At 42.7% G+C, this 16,764-nt stretch overlaps 1 protein-coding gene across 3 annotated transcripts in view; it reads right to left on the bottom strand.

Moving 5' to 3' along the window:
- Window positions 1-16,764, bottom strand: part of CDON (cell adhesion associated, oncogene regulated) — a 92,330-nt gene that overhangs the window by 62,440 nt on the left and 13,126 nt on the right. The window contains exon 1 of one of the 3 annotated variants that reach the window (XM_037038295.1): window positions 13,977-13,988. The exons of the other annotated variants lie outside the window; for them this stretch is intronic. The gene's annotated coding sequence lies outside the window, so the exon portion shown is untranslated. Of the gene's footprint in view, window positions 1-13,976; window positions 13,989-16,764 lie in introns of those variants that run through there. 3 annotated transcript variants of the gene reach the window in all.

The following is a 16,764-nucleotide window of genomic DNA, read 5'->3' as shown; positions in this document are numbered from 1 at the left end:
ACATGCACATCCCAGGCCACGCTCCTTGGCTGCCAGGTTACATCCATGTTGCACAAAGCATTCTTGCCATATACTAACCACATACTAACCATATATTAAACCATATATTAACAACGGTTGGATTTTTCCAGACAGACCTCATATGTATACGTTTTATGTTATTACAAATAATGTTGCTATGGGCATCTTTGTCCATAAATCTTTAACCACTCTAATTATGTCCTTAGGAGAGCTTTTTTAAATAGAATTATTGGGTCAAGGAGTACAAACATTTTTAAGACTCTTTAAAAATATATAGTCAAATTCTTTTCCAAAAAGAAAAAGATGGCAAATATCTCCAGCCCCACGCTTGACAACCACCATCAGCACAGTGTGAGTAACTCCCACTCACCAGCGTAAGTTCTTGGTCTAGACCCTCACACTGGCTTAGATCTTGGTTTAAATCCTCACGCTGTGCTAAGCTGAATGACTATAAAACACACAATTTGATGCAGATTTGTTGCTCTGCTCACTCAGTCATTTTGAGTGCGACAACCACACAGTACACATGCTCACTCAACCGCATCTACCACCACCACTGACTAGTACAGTGAAGTTGTCATTGTTCACACATGCAAAACATGAATTTGAGCAATTAATTTAAATATCTGATTAGTCATAAAGGAACATTCACTGTCTAATCTAGCAAGGCTTTTTCTAACAACATTCTAAGTTCACATAAAAGTAACTCAGAAGAATGAAAGACTCAGCTCTGTCCGTGCCACGCTTATCAAACCTCATCCATCTGAACAGTCAATTACAAAAAAGCACAATGGACACCAAAATCTCTGCTTCTTACCCAAAATTTATTTTAAAGTAAGATAACAGATAACTGTTATACTGTGTGATTTTAATTTATATTATGTATTTCTCTTTAAAAATTTTGTATGCAAAAACTGATGACACTTGTGGCAATATTTGTTGGCATTCAAAATGGTAAATTACCAATCACTTCAATTGTATTCTCCCTTCATTAATGCTTTTGTCCATAAAACACACACACACACACCTCTACATCCCTAAGCTACTGGAGACAGTAAAATAACTCCAGGAGTTGGATTTTAAAGTGCTTTGGCCTTGCCTTACTGGTGGACTTTGGCAAAGACCTAATCAATTCCCCACGTGAAAGCCAGGACTGTCATGGCTTATCCAACTCACTGGCCTCAGAAGAAATTAACATGACCTCAAGGAAGTTCCACCTCCCTCGTACCTTCAGAGAAAGTTAATAGCCAACAAGATCCTCTTATTTTCACTGCAGCTCTGAGTAGTTGATTTAAGTGTCTGAGAAGATGCTTAGTGGTCACTTTGCTCTCAAGAAAGTATCTGGTAGTTCAGTCTCTCCAGAAGAAAGACTAGGGTGAAAAAAGTAAAAATGAAATAGAACAGCTAAGCCTAACACCTGAAGAAACCTACAAGTCAGGGAACAACTCCTCCAAGCTGTAAAAATTTCTGGAGGGTTCCCTACTTTCACATGCCCCCGATACTGCTCCTGGAGTCCTGGCCTGAAGTTCTTTGAGAAGAGCTGGCATTTCCTAAATGACAGGGCTTTCTTTAAGTCTTCCCTTCACATCCACACAGACGGCAATTTGTCTTCTCTAACAAACTGCATCTTTACACCATTCCAGGCTCAGAAGCCCTTGTGCTGGCAAACAGAAGCTCAAGGTAATAAGAGAGGAAATACTTCCCTAACATTTACTTAACTTATTGTTCAGGTGGTGAACTTAATGCTTTTATAACCCCTTTTCAACGTGCTGCCAGAATAACCCTCTGGGGAAAGTCTTTCCTGGATTTCCAGATCTGATTTCCTTGCTTTTGAAGCAATACCTCTTGGTCCCTAAGGATGATCGAAGCTGTGTCTCCGAGTTACCCACTCCAGACCCTCCTAGATCAAACTTTCTCAGAGGTCTCTTTCAGGCTTAGGGAATAACTGTGACTAATTTGTAAACAAAGACTCAGCTCTGGGGTTGGTATTGTTCTTCAAAGTAGTTCTAGTTTCCTTTTGTAAAGTAAAGGCAACGTACTCCTCATGAAATGGTCATTTCCTTCTTTAAAAGAACTGCCCCTTATTTTCAATCTATTTCATAATATGCTGAGAAAAAATGTGTTCTGTAGTCGCTACAAAAGAAAAAATAAAACAATTTCTACTTGACCATTTCTGATTAAGTACAGATTAATTCAGCGTGACTTCAATGAGGGAAGTCAAACATGCAACACGTCTTTTTTTACCCCGCTGAACTACCCTGACCTTAATTACATCCAACTTTAAATCTCCTGTCGAAGTTTCCTTCATTCTGAATGTCTGAACAATTTAGCAAAGCAGCTAATACTCCCTGCAGACTTTGAAGAATCCTAATTTTCCCAGGAAATATTCATTCAATTGATAAATGCCCTACAAGAGGGCATCAACTTTGGGTAAGATCCTGGGAGGGGCACAAAGATAAGGAAGATGAAGAAACCATAATTCCTGAATTCAAGGTTACTGAAGCCTAATCGAGAGAAGAGGGTGTGAACATAATTAACTTTGGAATAAAGAAGAGTGTCCTGCATAGTAAGTGCAAACGAGAGGGTAAAAAGTATTAAAAGTTTGAAGCAGAGAAATTCACCTTTTATTCCACACACTGTGCTTAGTGCATGCCTACTATGTGTCAGGCACTGTGCTATGCTGGGAACTCAGCCACGAACAGATCAGAGGGGACATCTGCCTTCCCCAGGCTTATAGTCACGTCAGGGAAGGTGACATTCACACAGTTATCCCTCAGAGCTACACATCTTGCCCCAGGGCTCCTGCAAAATTATTCCTCTTTCTGGATGGCTTCTTTTCACCTAGTATCACAACTGTTCCAATCAGAAACTAAGAAGTGGTACTTTGATATTACACCTTCAGGCAAAGATACACCCACCAGTGTACACGACATTGTGGTATTTGGTCAGAAAATACAAAAGAATTTGAATGGCCTGCTCTGTTTGGCTGAGCCCCAAACACGGGGCTTTGCGTATAGATGCCGAGCGAGGCGGGCAGTGGGCATTTCCTCCGCCCTTGGCTGCCTCTCGCATTGAGGTGCACGTGCAGCACTGCCTGGCTGCCTCTCGCATTGAGGTGCACGTGCAGCACTGCCCCCAGATCGGAAGCACTCCCAGGGGCAAGCCTTCGTCCCGCCACACAGGTGTCTTCTGTACCATAACCGTGTTTTTAAGGGGGGTGTGAATGCACGATAACTATGTTTCCCAGGAGGACTTCCTGTTTGAAAGTTGATTCTCTGCCTCTCCATCGCCTTGGAAGGACTTCCTTACCAGCCCTGCTTCACCCCCAAGTCTCCTGCTCCTTGGCCTAGCACGATAAATTCATTGCAAGATATTCAGGAACAAACTGCATTTATTTACTTTGAAAATATTGCTTATCGCCTACACAAATTGGCTTTTCGTGCTTAGTTGATGTATTTTTCTATGAGAGTGTTTCATGTTCTTGGATTGGGGCCCACACAACATGCCTCCATCAAAATCAGTGGAAATGGTTTTTGCTAAGAGGCAATGCTTTTAGAAAATAAAGGTTTTCTGGAATCAAAGTAGTTAAGTGGAGGAGGGATAGGAGAGCAACAGAATAAGGCAAGTACAGGTGCTACAGGAAAAACAGAGAGGTCACTTACCACAGATTTGGAGGACAGAAGGCTTCTCAAAGGAGACATTTAGGTGACTCAAATGGATAAGTTTGGGGGCCGGGTGGGGGGAGTGATGAAAAGCAAGGGGAGCCACGGGGTATTGCCAGTAGAAGGAATGGTGTGTGTGCAGAATCAGGGGCAGACAGCAAGGAAATGTGGGCTGGAAAGTAGAGCAAGAACAGGACTGTAAGCAGTGAGAGTTCAGGTCACAGAGGTGGGTGAAAGCCTAAGTATAAAGTCAGGTTGTGGGGTTTGGTTTTTATCCTCATGGGAGTATTGATGGCTTTTAAGGAGGCAAGACACAAGATCAGACTTGTGCCTTTCAAACAGCGGGGATGCAGCAATGTGGAGAGGGGCTGGGGAGGGGACGAGGGGTTCGAAGGCTGTGGGGAGAGAGGACGGGGACTTGTACTAGAGAACCATCCGGGAGACATTTACATGATTAAAGAATATTTTTAAAGACAAGGACATATTTTAAAAAGAACTAGAACTTGGACAGTGAACGACTTGGACTGGGGAAGAATACATCTCTTAGACGTCTCTGGAATCCATCATCTGTCCACTTCTCTGTTTCCCTGCTGCTTTTGCCATTAATAAAGGAACTGAGGCTGCTGCCCAGATTTCTGACTTGGGCACACGAGTGAGTGAATGACGCGCGTTTCCCAAGACAGGAAATACACACGAAGCAGCAGGGTTTTCCATGGTTTGTTGTTGCTGTTGTGAGGGGGGCGAGCAGTGGAGAGAGTGTGTCCCACGGTGTGGAGCTGAAGAGTTGGGTGGGACACCTAGGGGGCAGCAATGAAGAAGCCTGAATTGCTGAAGAGGGATCTGGGAGGCAACTGCAGACAGAACTGACACCCCCTACCGAGGAGAAAGCCTCAGGCTGACTTCTAAAACACACCACCTTTGAGGGTGTGGCAATTTTTCATTCGAAATAATTCGCATTGTCAATACTACTAAAATATATTTAAAAATTAGATTTTATTTGTTTATTTTTTTAGAGAGAGGGGAAGGGAGAAAAAGAGGGAGAGAAACATTGATGTGAGACAGAAACATCAATTGGTTGCCTCTTGCACGCCCCCGATCTGGAACCAAACCCACAACCCATGCATGTACCCTGACCAGCGACCTTTTGCTCCGCAGGCCGATGCTCAACCCGCTGAGCCACAAGGGTCAGAGCAAAAAAAAATTTAAACACAAAAGGAAAAGACAAAAAATAGTATTCCGGGGATGGAATCAAACAGACTTTTTTAAAAATGAGTTTCAAAATGTCACTGCATTTCCCACACACATATCTTTCCAAAGTACTACAGTTTGGGGTCATCAGACACATTCCTCAACGGCTGACTCCTTCGTGACCACTGAAGCCTTTGATCGGAGGCAGTCTTCGTGCTGTCCGCAGGGGGGCTTGAAAAATGAGAGGAACAGCTGGCCACCATCCTTCAGCAATTCTACTGGTCGAGTGGGTAGGGGAGGAGGAGGGTGAGGAAAGGCGAGGCAAAGCGAGTGCCACCGTAAATCTAGTCGCAACATATATACCATCCAACAGGTAGCAACCATGCTCATCTGGGGTTATTCCCCGTTCTTTCAGAAGCTGAGGATTCCCTCGCAGCAGTCACGTGCAACCGACAGCGAGGCATTCTCGGTGTGCTCTCGTAGCTCCCAGGCAGTAGGAGGCGCGTCTAGAAGTAGAGCGGCTGGACGTCACACAGCCAGACCCAGGTCAGTAGGCTGTGATGCTCTCTTCTTACCAGATCTCAGAGCCCTCACTGTGCAGTGGAGAGCTCTTCACAGTGATGCAACCGTCCAGACCGACTTCTTAAAAGCGTTGTCACAGCCCTTCCCCCACCTCTGGGCGGTCGGGCCTACAGACTGTTCCCGCTGCCTGCAAAAGCACTTCCCTTCTCTGCAGAGCGTCAACAGTGGAGGAGAAAATGGAAGCGACTGGGAGTTATGGCACCAAAAAGGCCAAGTGAGCAGAGAAATAATCAACTCCACATGAGCCACTTTGGCTCCAGCACAATGAAGGGCCTAGGACTAACCCCAGGAAAGGTCACTGAGAGCAAAGGTCACGAGCAGAAAAAGGCAATAGTGAAGAGCTGCCAGCTACGGAGAGAGCCAACGTGGTCCTAATTACACAGCAGAAGAGCCGGAAGGGGCCTGGGCAAGAGCGGAGTTCGGTTCCAGCCCCAGTGTCTGTGTGTCTCACAAAAGAAGTCAAGTGTTCCAGTTCACTCTCTCTCAAAGAGATTACTTCCCTCTCTTCTGGAGCACAGGAAACCGAGAACGGTGGACACAGACGATTCTGATTCTGGCCTCTACAGTGAGTCGTCCGGGAGCATTGCAAATGTTTCAAAGCGCAGCTGCACACAAGTAGTGAACTTCTAAAGTGATTTGGGAGCAAGTATTAAAAACACAAAATACAGCAAGTTTCAAGGGGATTACTTTGCAAGCATCACAGAACCAACACACGACAGGAATCCAACACTCCTCAGATTTTCCAGTTTGTCACTGGAGTTGCTTTCATGGGAAAAAATAATAGTGTTATGGTAACCACAAAACAAATGCTAAAAGCAAAATTTTAAAGTTTGCTGAGAACTTGCTAAGCTTGAGCAGACATATAACGGTGCAGACAGACATTTGGCGCTACTTCTTTGGTGGAGAATGAAAAGAAGGAAGAAAAAGAGCTCTAGATAAATGGTAGGTTATGAAATTAATATAGTTGCTAACAAGTCCAGTGCTTTGCTTAGACCAAGTGGAACCCATTTCCCCCGGCGAAGACAAAAGACTCACCTCCTGGAGTTTGGTTTAGATTTCATTTTAGTGACAAGGAAATAAAACCTCATAGAGAAACTCATTTCCACAAAGTATATCCTAATATATATAGTCAAACTTTTAGGGAAAAGTGAAAAATGAGAAGTTTAAGAAGAAAATCTCTGCTGCAGATAAACTTTAATCAATTCTGGTTGGGCACTGGGCCCCGTCACAATGAATTTCATGTCACCTGCTGGGTCACAGGCGTCCCCGGGACCTGAAACCTAGTGGCCAAGTACCTTATTCCATCTCTAAACCTGGCTGCATGGAAATAACTGCAGAAATCCAGATTTCATAGGAGTCCCTGCTCTGCACAAACTGGTGGTGGGTGCTGAGTCAGACAGGGCTTCCCGGAGGGGCTGCAGCACCATGAACAGGGGCCTGCACTGATAATGGGGCTCCCCTCCTCCAAGCATGTGGATAAGTTGACATACAAATTGATCACAGATTACTATACAGTCAGTTCCTAATCCACAAATGGATGAGTAAGTCTAAAAATAAGTAAAAACATACACTGGCCTGTATGCAGAAAATCTGCACCCCAGGAAACTTTGATAGGCAATTAAAATCAAAGAAATGATCAAGATACAATGGTCTGAAGAACTAGAAAATAGAAAAAAAATCAATTAAGATCACAGTACCTTCATAAACAGCACAATATAGCACGAGGCTTTAGTCCAATTGGAAAGGCCTGAGAAGCAGTTTTAGCCTTAGGCCCCCTGGCCCAGAATTCAAGCAAAGCTCACTGGAACAACTCTGCTGGCAGCAGTGGCCCAAAACAGCAGCTGCTGCATTGTGACATTACGCTGGACCACAGTACACAGGACGGCCAAAAGAATAGGACATACGGATGCAGGAGACATGCATGCACACACACCATGTATACACACATGTACACCATGTACACACGCACACACCACATATACACACACACCATGTATACATTCACAGACATCATGTATACATTCACACACACCATGTATACATACACCTGCACCATGTATATGTACACACACCATGTATATGTGCATACACACACTGTGGGAAAACCATAGGAGCACAGGAAACCGAGAACTTGCTAAGCTTGAGCAGACATATAACGGTGCAGACAGACATTTGGCACTACTTCTTTGGTACATACACTGTGGGAAAACCATAGCAGCCAACACCCCCAGCCCAGAAGAGGTTCATTATTCCACTGATGCTCTGTGCAAACCTTTTCTGCGAAATCCTTTATAAATTATTTTCTAGGCCAATGTATAATCCAGGCCTAAAAATCATTCTCATTATGTTCTGATAGCAGCTGATTTTTATTTGTTTTTTTTCCATCACTATATAACCTCCATACCCTCTTCCACCCCATATAGTTAGTCTTAACTCCAACATTACCACCTAATTTATTCATTAATAGCTATTTCCAAAAAAATCAAGAGCATAAAAAAATTTTAAGTGCCATAAGATAACCCCAAAAGAATTCCAAATTTCTTAGCACAATAACAGCAATTGTTGTGAGATTAATAATTAACCATAAAACAAGATGAACCGTACAGCATCCCAATGTTGACAGACTTCTTGAAGGACACAGTTGTCATTTAGGTATTTAAGTCCTCATATATTTCTTAAATCTTTCATATTGCACTATACTCATATTTCCTGTGTACAAAACACTAGCCGCACCTTCCATCTGGATATCCACTGTCAGAAGGCGCTACCCCCACACGCCCTCATAACCAAACCGTTCTTTCAAGGACTTGCCACCAATGGCTTCCATGTGCAATATGAGAGCGCCTTGTTTCATTTTTTGGTGAGATTTGAAGGGAGCTGTAACTTTATTCTTTGCACAACGTCATAAAATTGGGGTCTTAAGAATTATAAGGATGCTCTGGGTTGGACCCTTTGCTTAATTTTCTAAGGTCTCTTCTTCCATCCCATTTTCTCAGATACATTATGAGTAGAGTTGGAATCTGCAGCCTAATAACACAAAAAGCAGTTCTTTATGCACTTCTACAACACAATGTGTTGAGTATTTATATCCAAGGTCATGGGGGAGAGAAAAGTAAAATAACAAAGACCTTGATTTCATTTCGTAAATCTCTGACGTCTTTAACTCTTGGATTAAATACATACAGCAGAATTTCAAACTTTTTTGAGGTATAAAAAAGTTTCAGGAAATGATAGGGATCCTAATTTTTTAAATATTTTAAAGTCTTTTATTTAAATATATTAAGTAATTAAAATTTAAATATATTTAATAATTAAATACATGTAAAATATCTTTTTAAAAATTAGTAGTTGGTGGTCTAAATTTTTTTTGGTAGTCTAAATTGACGTATTTCTTTTTTCTACAGAATGTCATGTTGAACATTGACTAATTTAGCGTGGCTTACGTTCTGTCTACAAGGGGGGAAGAAAAACTCCACAATTTTTTCCAACTTGAGACTTCTATGACAAACATTTTACAAGTGCTGTGTTTAAATGAAAACAACAACACTTAGAATCATCCTGCACCTCTCACTCTAGCTTTGCCTCATCTCTGGCAGGCTCTGAAAACGACTGACTTTACTAATGAAGGAGGAAGGGGTGGGGGGACCCAGCAGAGGCATCCAAAAGCAACAAAATTTCAGCCCTAAAAATTAAGTCAAAAGCACAGAGTTCAGCACTTCAGTTTGAAAGAAATAAAAAAGTGTTTGTGTTTACTCAAAACAAACAAACAAAAAGAAGCCAAGTTGCAAAGGAAAAACAGTAGGGGACTAGTTTACAACTTCATTGGAAGAAGGTGGAGAGGCGGCCCCGTCATTCACTGGAGAAACCTCCCTGGCAAACTTTCTTGCTTTGTGAAAGCTATCATCCAAGTACCTGTAGGATACTCCCAGCATTCTGGAAACACTGTTCAAAACATAAAACATGGGAAAAGAGATGTCTTCTCATGACAACTCAATACTTACCATAAAAAAGAACCATTGCTTATGAAGAACACGGTACTGTCAATCTGAAAACTAGATATTGGGCTTTCCAAGAATTTATGTCTAAAACATTTCTTAACTGCACACAATCATCTCCCTTTTCTCTCCCTAGCCACCCTGCCAATGTAAGCGCGGACCCCTCAGGCAACGGTCCCGGTGACAGGTGTGGGTATTCCAAAACATCACGTGTTATTTTGTCTAACTGAACTACATCCTCTGCTTGAACAACCGTGGGTGCAAGTAACACATACTACTAATCGAAATAGCCAACAGCAGTACTAATAAAACATCTAAAAGCTTTTCTACGGAGAGAAGGTGCATTGAAACTAAGCGAGGCATTTTCGTTTTTGCTGGAAAAGATGAGAAGCTATCTCAGTCCGTGGAAGAGAGTGAACCCTACCTGATACGGACGCACCATAAACCTTACTGGTGGAGACACATCTAGCATGAGAAATAGCAAAGAGGCCATACGCCAATATGGATATCGGTATACTACTAATTTACTAAATTTAATGTCCTAGATTTGGGATTGCAATAATCAGTAATATTTTAAAACAAAGCGAAATGCCTGTATGGCCCATTTAAGACTGCCAACAATGTGCCGAGTGAGAATATGTGTTAACAACAACAAAAACAAAATAAGAACTGCCAACTTACTACTGTTGTTTCCCTGGGACAGAACAAAACAGCAGGCACAAAAATGGTATTAGAGTAAGTTTAGCTTTAGGAAACAATCACTCCATGCCTTTGGGTTGGCAGTTTCTCATTTTACTGCAGACAAATATAAAGTCTTCATTATAGACCTTGCTAATCTAAAATCACTGTTGAGAAACTGAGAAACAACTCATCTAAAGGCTTATTTCACTGTCTTAAGGTTATAACCACTCCATACCAATATCTGGCTATAAAACATGCTGAACCGTGCGTCCCCTACTGGAGAACTAAACATAGATATCTCCTGGCCTTTCTTGGGTCCCGAAGGTCAACCAACAAATTGCCCTAAAGCAGCATCTTCCCTCTTCTTAGTACAGTGGGTTTCTGCCACTCAGAAGGGCACAGCTGGACCCTGAGGGTCATCCCTGCTCCTCATTATCAACGCTCCCCGCAAGGAGCAAAACTTTCAGACCTTTTGGCAAACTAGTGTTTCAGAGGTAGGAACCTCGTCGTCTATATTCCTACAATCAACTCAAAAAACTCCCATTACTCCGTGCTCTCTCTGCACGCCACCCTAAAACTTCATGTTTTAAAACTCCTTTCCTTCTTTGGCAATAGCCTTAACTTGCATTTTAATCTGATTTCCTGTAAGTGGAAAATGTAGTCATGAAGGCGAAGTGCAGGATTTAACTTTCCCTGACTCGTCATACAGTAAAAGAAGAGCTAGGCTAGATGCTTAGAGGTCACCTAAGTGTAAAAAAATTCTCCCTGATCTGGATCAACCTCTAGCTTGTGGGAAGGGAGGGAAACCAGGTTTATTTAATACAGCAAATACCTGGGAAGTATCTTGCACAAGATAAGTGCTTAATACATGTTGGTAAGTGAATAAATGTACACAGAGAAGCCCAGCAACGTTTTCTAGGAATCATGAAGTTATTCGACAAACTATGAATTTAATAAGCTTAAAAACACTGTAGTAAGCCAAAAGAAAAATTATAAGAATAAGCTAACACTATTCGACAGCTGTTCTGTCAGGGAATCAGCACTAATGCCTTGTAACATATTCACCGAGTTTATTTGGTCTTCTAGGAACGGTAACACCCATACTTACTTATTTTTTATGATGTCAATTAAAAAAATCAATAGCTAATAATTATATGGCATATAGTTTGCTAAGTTCTGAAGGCAAGTGACTATCAAAGTACATGATGCAGCTTACAGAAAAACTAGAGGCAAAAGTGAAGGAGTTTAAAATAACAGACATTATCAAAAAGTCCTTTTAAACTGAAGGAGAAAAAGTGCAGACGACACCAGAAGCACTATTCCTTTGCTAAGAGAAACGACTCAGTAGTCTGCAGACCACTCACCATGATCTGTGGGCACGGGAGCAACAGTGCACAAATGGAAATCTCCACTTTCAAGATTATTGTAAAGATTTGTGGCTGAAACAAATAACACAGACTCCCTTCAGACACTTATGACAAAGAGATCGGCATTACAGACTAAAAAATATCAGGGTTTTTTTATAACGACTTGATACCCACAATTTATAAAGAACTTACAAAACTCAACACCAAAAAAACCAAACAACCCAATTAGAAATGGGCAAAGAACCTGAACAGACACTTCTCTAAAGAGGACATTACAGATGGTCAATACACATGTGAAAAGTCACTGGTCACCAAAGAGATGCAAATTAAAACCACAATAAGATATCACCTCACACCTGTCAGGATGGTTATCGTCAACAGATCAACAAACAAGCGCTGGCGAGGATCTGAGAAAAGGGGACCCTTGTGCACTGTTGGTGGGAATGCAGACTGGTGCAGCCACTGTGGAAAGCAGTATGGAGTCACCTCAAAAAATTAAAAATGGAACTGCCTTGTGACACAGCAATTCCACTTCTGGGAATACATCCAAAGAAGCCCAAAACACTGATATGAAAGAACATACGGACCCCTATGTTCACTGCAGCATCATTTACAACAGCCAAGATTTGGAAGGGCCAAGTGCCCATCAGTAGAGGAGTGGGTCAAAAGCTGTGATACATTTACACAGTGGAATACTGCTTGGTCATAAAAAAAAGAAGAAGAAAGTCTCACCCTTCACAACAGTATGGATGGGCCTGTATTATGCTAAGTGAAATAATAAGCAAGCCAGGGAAAGACAAGTACCATATGATCTTACTCGTGTGTGGAATCTAATGAACAAAATAAACAACACAGAAACAGACTCAAACATGGAGAACAGACAGCTCTCAGAGGGGAGGGGGTCTGGGGAGCTGAGTGACAAAGGGGAGGCGATTAAGCCAAAAACCTCAAGACACAGTATGGTGATTACCAGGGGGAAAGGGGTGGGGGATGCAGGAGAGGGTAAAGGGGGGATAAACGCTGGTGGAAGGAGACGTGACTTGGAGTGGTGGACACACAGTACGATATACAGATGATGTGTTATAGAGCCATACCCCTAAAACCTCTATAATTTTATTAAGCAATGTCACCCCAATAAACTCAATTTAAAAAGAAAAAATAATAAAATATCAGGGTTTTTTATTGTATGTAGTCAGGTTTCCTACAACACAATATAACTTTTGCATAGTCAAAACCATGTCATAGGAAGCCATGTTAAAGCCAAATTCTACCACATAATGCTATTATTAAGTGGGAAGATAACTCTCTAGAAGGAATTTTAAATATCCATAAAGAATATTGGCCAAATTAACTGGTAAATAGTTTTATAAATTTCCTTAAAACTATCAAGGAATCTGTCCCACCTCTTGACAACACTTTTTTCTAAGTTCTGAATTTGGTAAATAAATACCTAACAAAAATCAAGCACATTTTTTAAATGATCTCCCACAATGCTCCTTTAATTCATACATACATGTGAGGTGAATCAGTCACTTTCTGTCAATATTAGGCAATACAAATTTGCTAATTATGTGGGTAAATAAGTAAGTTCAACTTTATAATAAGTAATTATAAAATTAAAATCTTAAAGTAGTATACAAGGATTTAAACCAGAGCTACCAGAGAAAGACTCCAATGTTTTGGTCCGTCCACCTCAGTCATTTTCCTGCCTCCAGGAAGTGACACTCCAGGAAGTGAGAGAGAAGTGACAATCCCCCCTCACCCCCCAACTCCCTCCACCCTCACTGGACCCCTGGCAACCAAGGGCCACTTGGAGCTCAGTGGAGGGCACAGGACTCCGCACACAGCAAGGAAAACCTCACCAGATAGCCCTGACTCTCTACTCCACCCTGGCCTCTTGCTTCCACTAAATGGGGAATAATTGGCTCGGGTGGAAATCTAAATCCATTTTACCAAACATCTGTTTCATGAGATTAATTATTCCAAAGAATGGCAATAGCTATCAATTACTGAATGATGGGTGAAAGATTTTACATGTACTATCGCCAATCCTCGCAACCTTCCAGACATCATTCCCGCTGCACAAACGAGGAAACGGAAGTGCAGAAGTGTCTGGCAGCCCTTCCCCACGACACAGCTCACAGGTGACAACCTGGAACGTGCACATGGACGATCTCCTTCCTCTCCATGCACAGCTGCCAGAAGACACGGCCTCTGCGGCCGTTTGCAGGTGTGTTTCTTCGTGCATGCACTTCAGTGCGAGTCCGTAACCACTTCTCACTCGGAAAAGACTCTCAAGCCTACAGGAATTTTGTTCTTCTTCCCTATTATAGTCTGCAGATGGATTTTTGGAGGTATCAAAGTCATGTTTTAAAAATTCCATCATATTTCTGCACTGCTGAACTCGGGTTATTGTCAGCTCACTCTGACCTGCAACCAGAATTCAGGGCCTGAGCTGCATGTGTGCTTCTGGGTCACACCTGCAACATGTGACGGTCTAGTGATGTTACAGAAAACCGTACAAAGAAAGCTGTGGAACACACAGAAAGAAAAGTCGGGGATGTGAGTCACCTCCTAGCTCATGGTGGCACAAGCGCGCCAGATCTGAGAGGCACGTGACATGGTGGATGGTGTAACGCAACACCAAGAACGCACGCACGGCCGAGACCCCATGCCTCTGTGGCTCACTGACTATAAGTAAATATTATTAGTACGTACATATGCTTCATGGCATGGCTTTACTTTTTCAGCATTTTACACTGGGTGTGCTTTCTAAAGCGACTAGCCCACAAAATATTGGACCAGCAGTTAAAAACAAGTTCACTATTAAAAAGAAAAAATGTTAAAACCTGCTTAAAATCAAAAGAGTCAGAGCGGACAACTGAAATATAAAATAAGCAAAAGTATCTTCCTACTGTGAGATTCAACATTGACAATCTCAACTTTGTTAAGGTTATTCAAAGTTTGCATCTAGTTCATTTTGTACATAATTAGATAAGATAAATAATAAAACTTATTTAATCAACAATAGGAGTTTATAAAAGGGTTTCCCTCTGAAAAAAGTCACATATACTCAAGTTTGAGTGCTAACCCCCTATTGGCAAAACACAGGACGCTGTCCTCTCGGGTCAGACATCACATTAATGAAACACAGCTATTTCCTTGATCACACGTAATTGCCAACTGAGAATAATGGGTGGGGGTGATAAGACAAAAATTCCAGTTTCAAATCCAAGATTCCCATTCCCCCAAAATCAAAAAGGTGGAGCCACAGCCACCAAGACCACGACCATACGGAAACTAAAAATGCAACACAACCAAGCTTCATCCACTATGTCACAGGCTCCAGATGGAATATCTCACACATCTGTGCCTCTGCTGAGTTGTGGGACCAAGTTTCTCCTGCAGAATGCTCAGCATTGACACCAAATTGACCGCATTTCCCTGAGAACCTGGGTTCCAATAACAAAATGCAATGATTAGGCCAACCCAGTGGACAGAAGGATGGAATTCTTAACACTTAGCTAAAAGATTTTCTTAAACAAGAAAAAACGCACAACAAGCCTTTCCTTCCTGAAGTGTGGCCGGTCCCACTGCAGAGGACAGAGGGAAACCACGGGACAAAGAGGCAAGGGTGCTGAGAACGGGCGACCACGGCCCTCCACCCGCCATGTCCTGGACCCACCCCCCCAGCTCCAGTTCTCTGGATCCCCTCCACCACCAACTCTCAATCTCCGACAGTCTCTGGGTGGGGCTAGGTGGGGTGAGGCGGGGGCAAGGGGGTCACTTATTCTTGCCCTGGCCAGTCAGAAGCCAAACAGGGTAGTGGCTGGGGTGGGGCTGACAGTACACACAGCCGGTCTACGTCCAAGTCAGACATTCACATCTGACGAGCCCATATCCATCCTGCAGGGGTGGGCAAAGGCAGGCTTAGGGTTGTAAGCACACGAAACACAGAGCTAATCAGGTTGTTGTAATGATCATAACCTCCATGTCTTTCAGCGAGAACAACTCTAAACACCTACTTTTTCCCACCCCACATTTTGGTTTTTGAAACAACTTGGGGGCGGCACTTTTCTGGTGGTCTTTCATGCCACCAACCCCAGTAAGGGTCTTCATGCTCCAGCCCCATGTAAGCTCCCACCGCTGCACAGGAGGGGATTTGAAAGACTAACACAAGAATCACAGGTTATTTAGTACACATACAAGAATTCCAGAAAGCACCGGGATTTCCATAGATAAGAACACTTGCATGTGGTTTTGGTGGGAAAATTGCCAACAGGAAAGTGAGCAAAGGGCTCCAACATCAGTCGTCCCTTGCTTTTGAGAACATGTCAAATAGGGTGAGGTAGGAAATACATTTCTTATCAATTAAATTTTATTTTCCTGGTGTTAAACTACAGTATGTTTATATTGAGTTTGGGGAGATGAGAGGGAAAAAGGGGAGATGTCAAAGTAACAAAATTGAAATTTTGTGCAAGAAAAGTTGAGATGGTATCCAGTTGTTTGGGGGTACGAGAATTTATTCAGAAGTTCGCCGTCAGCTGTTCCGCACAGCACTCAGCCTAACTGCTCGCTAGGACCCATGTCCTGACCAAGAGCAAAAACATAATCGGTTCTAGCTTACTCCCACATTTATAGCTCCCCGCAAGTTTAAGCCCTACTCACTTTGACTGGGCAGTCTCTACTCCGCTGTATCACAGTGATATTTGGTCCACACCTGCCACCTCGTAGCCAGCAGTAACAACAGGAACAGGAAGTGCTCACCTTGAAGAAGCGCCTACCAAGAGTCAGTCACTCTACCTGCACCGACTAAGAGAGATGACCCACCAGCCAGCTGGGTCAGCAACCCCAATAGAGACGTGGAAACTAAAGGGCGGAGAAGCTGCATCACTAGAATATGACGGGCTCTGGACGAGGCCCCAGGCCTCTGACTCCAAAATTACCCCCGCCCCAGGCTAACAAAATTCCATTCACAGAAAACTCATTCCTTCCCAATTCAATCACTTCATTAACTGGGAGGGGTGGGGTGGTCTTCCAGTCCTATACCCACTTCTACTAAGCAGCATATGAGTCATACAAAACAAGGAATGGTCTTCTTCGGCTGGGCTCGGCCCTATATGTGGATTACTGGTTTGAAGTGTAGACCAGGACATGTGGCACATTACAGTCACACACAGCGTCCGTCTAGGAGGACAAGAGACACGGTGATGCTTGATGGCCAAAGTGCGCTGTTACAACGGTCCAAATCATTCTCATATAGTTAGA

Source organism: Sturnira hondurensis, unplaced genomic scaffold, assembly GCF_014824575.4.
Source record: "Sturnira hondurensis isolate 20B ecotype Veracruz unplaced genomic scaffold, ASM1482457v3 Scaffold0024152, whole genome shotgun sequence".
Taxonomy (NCBI): Eukaryota; Metazoa; Chordata; class Mammalia; order Chiroptera; family Phyllostomidae; genus Sturnira; species Sturnira hondurensis.
The sequence above is the reverse complement of the archived record's forward strand: the minus strand, read 5'-3'. Positions and strand labels throughout refer to the sequence as shown.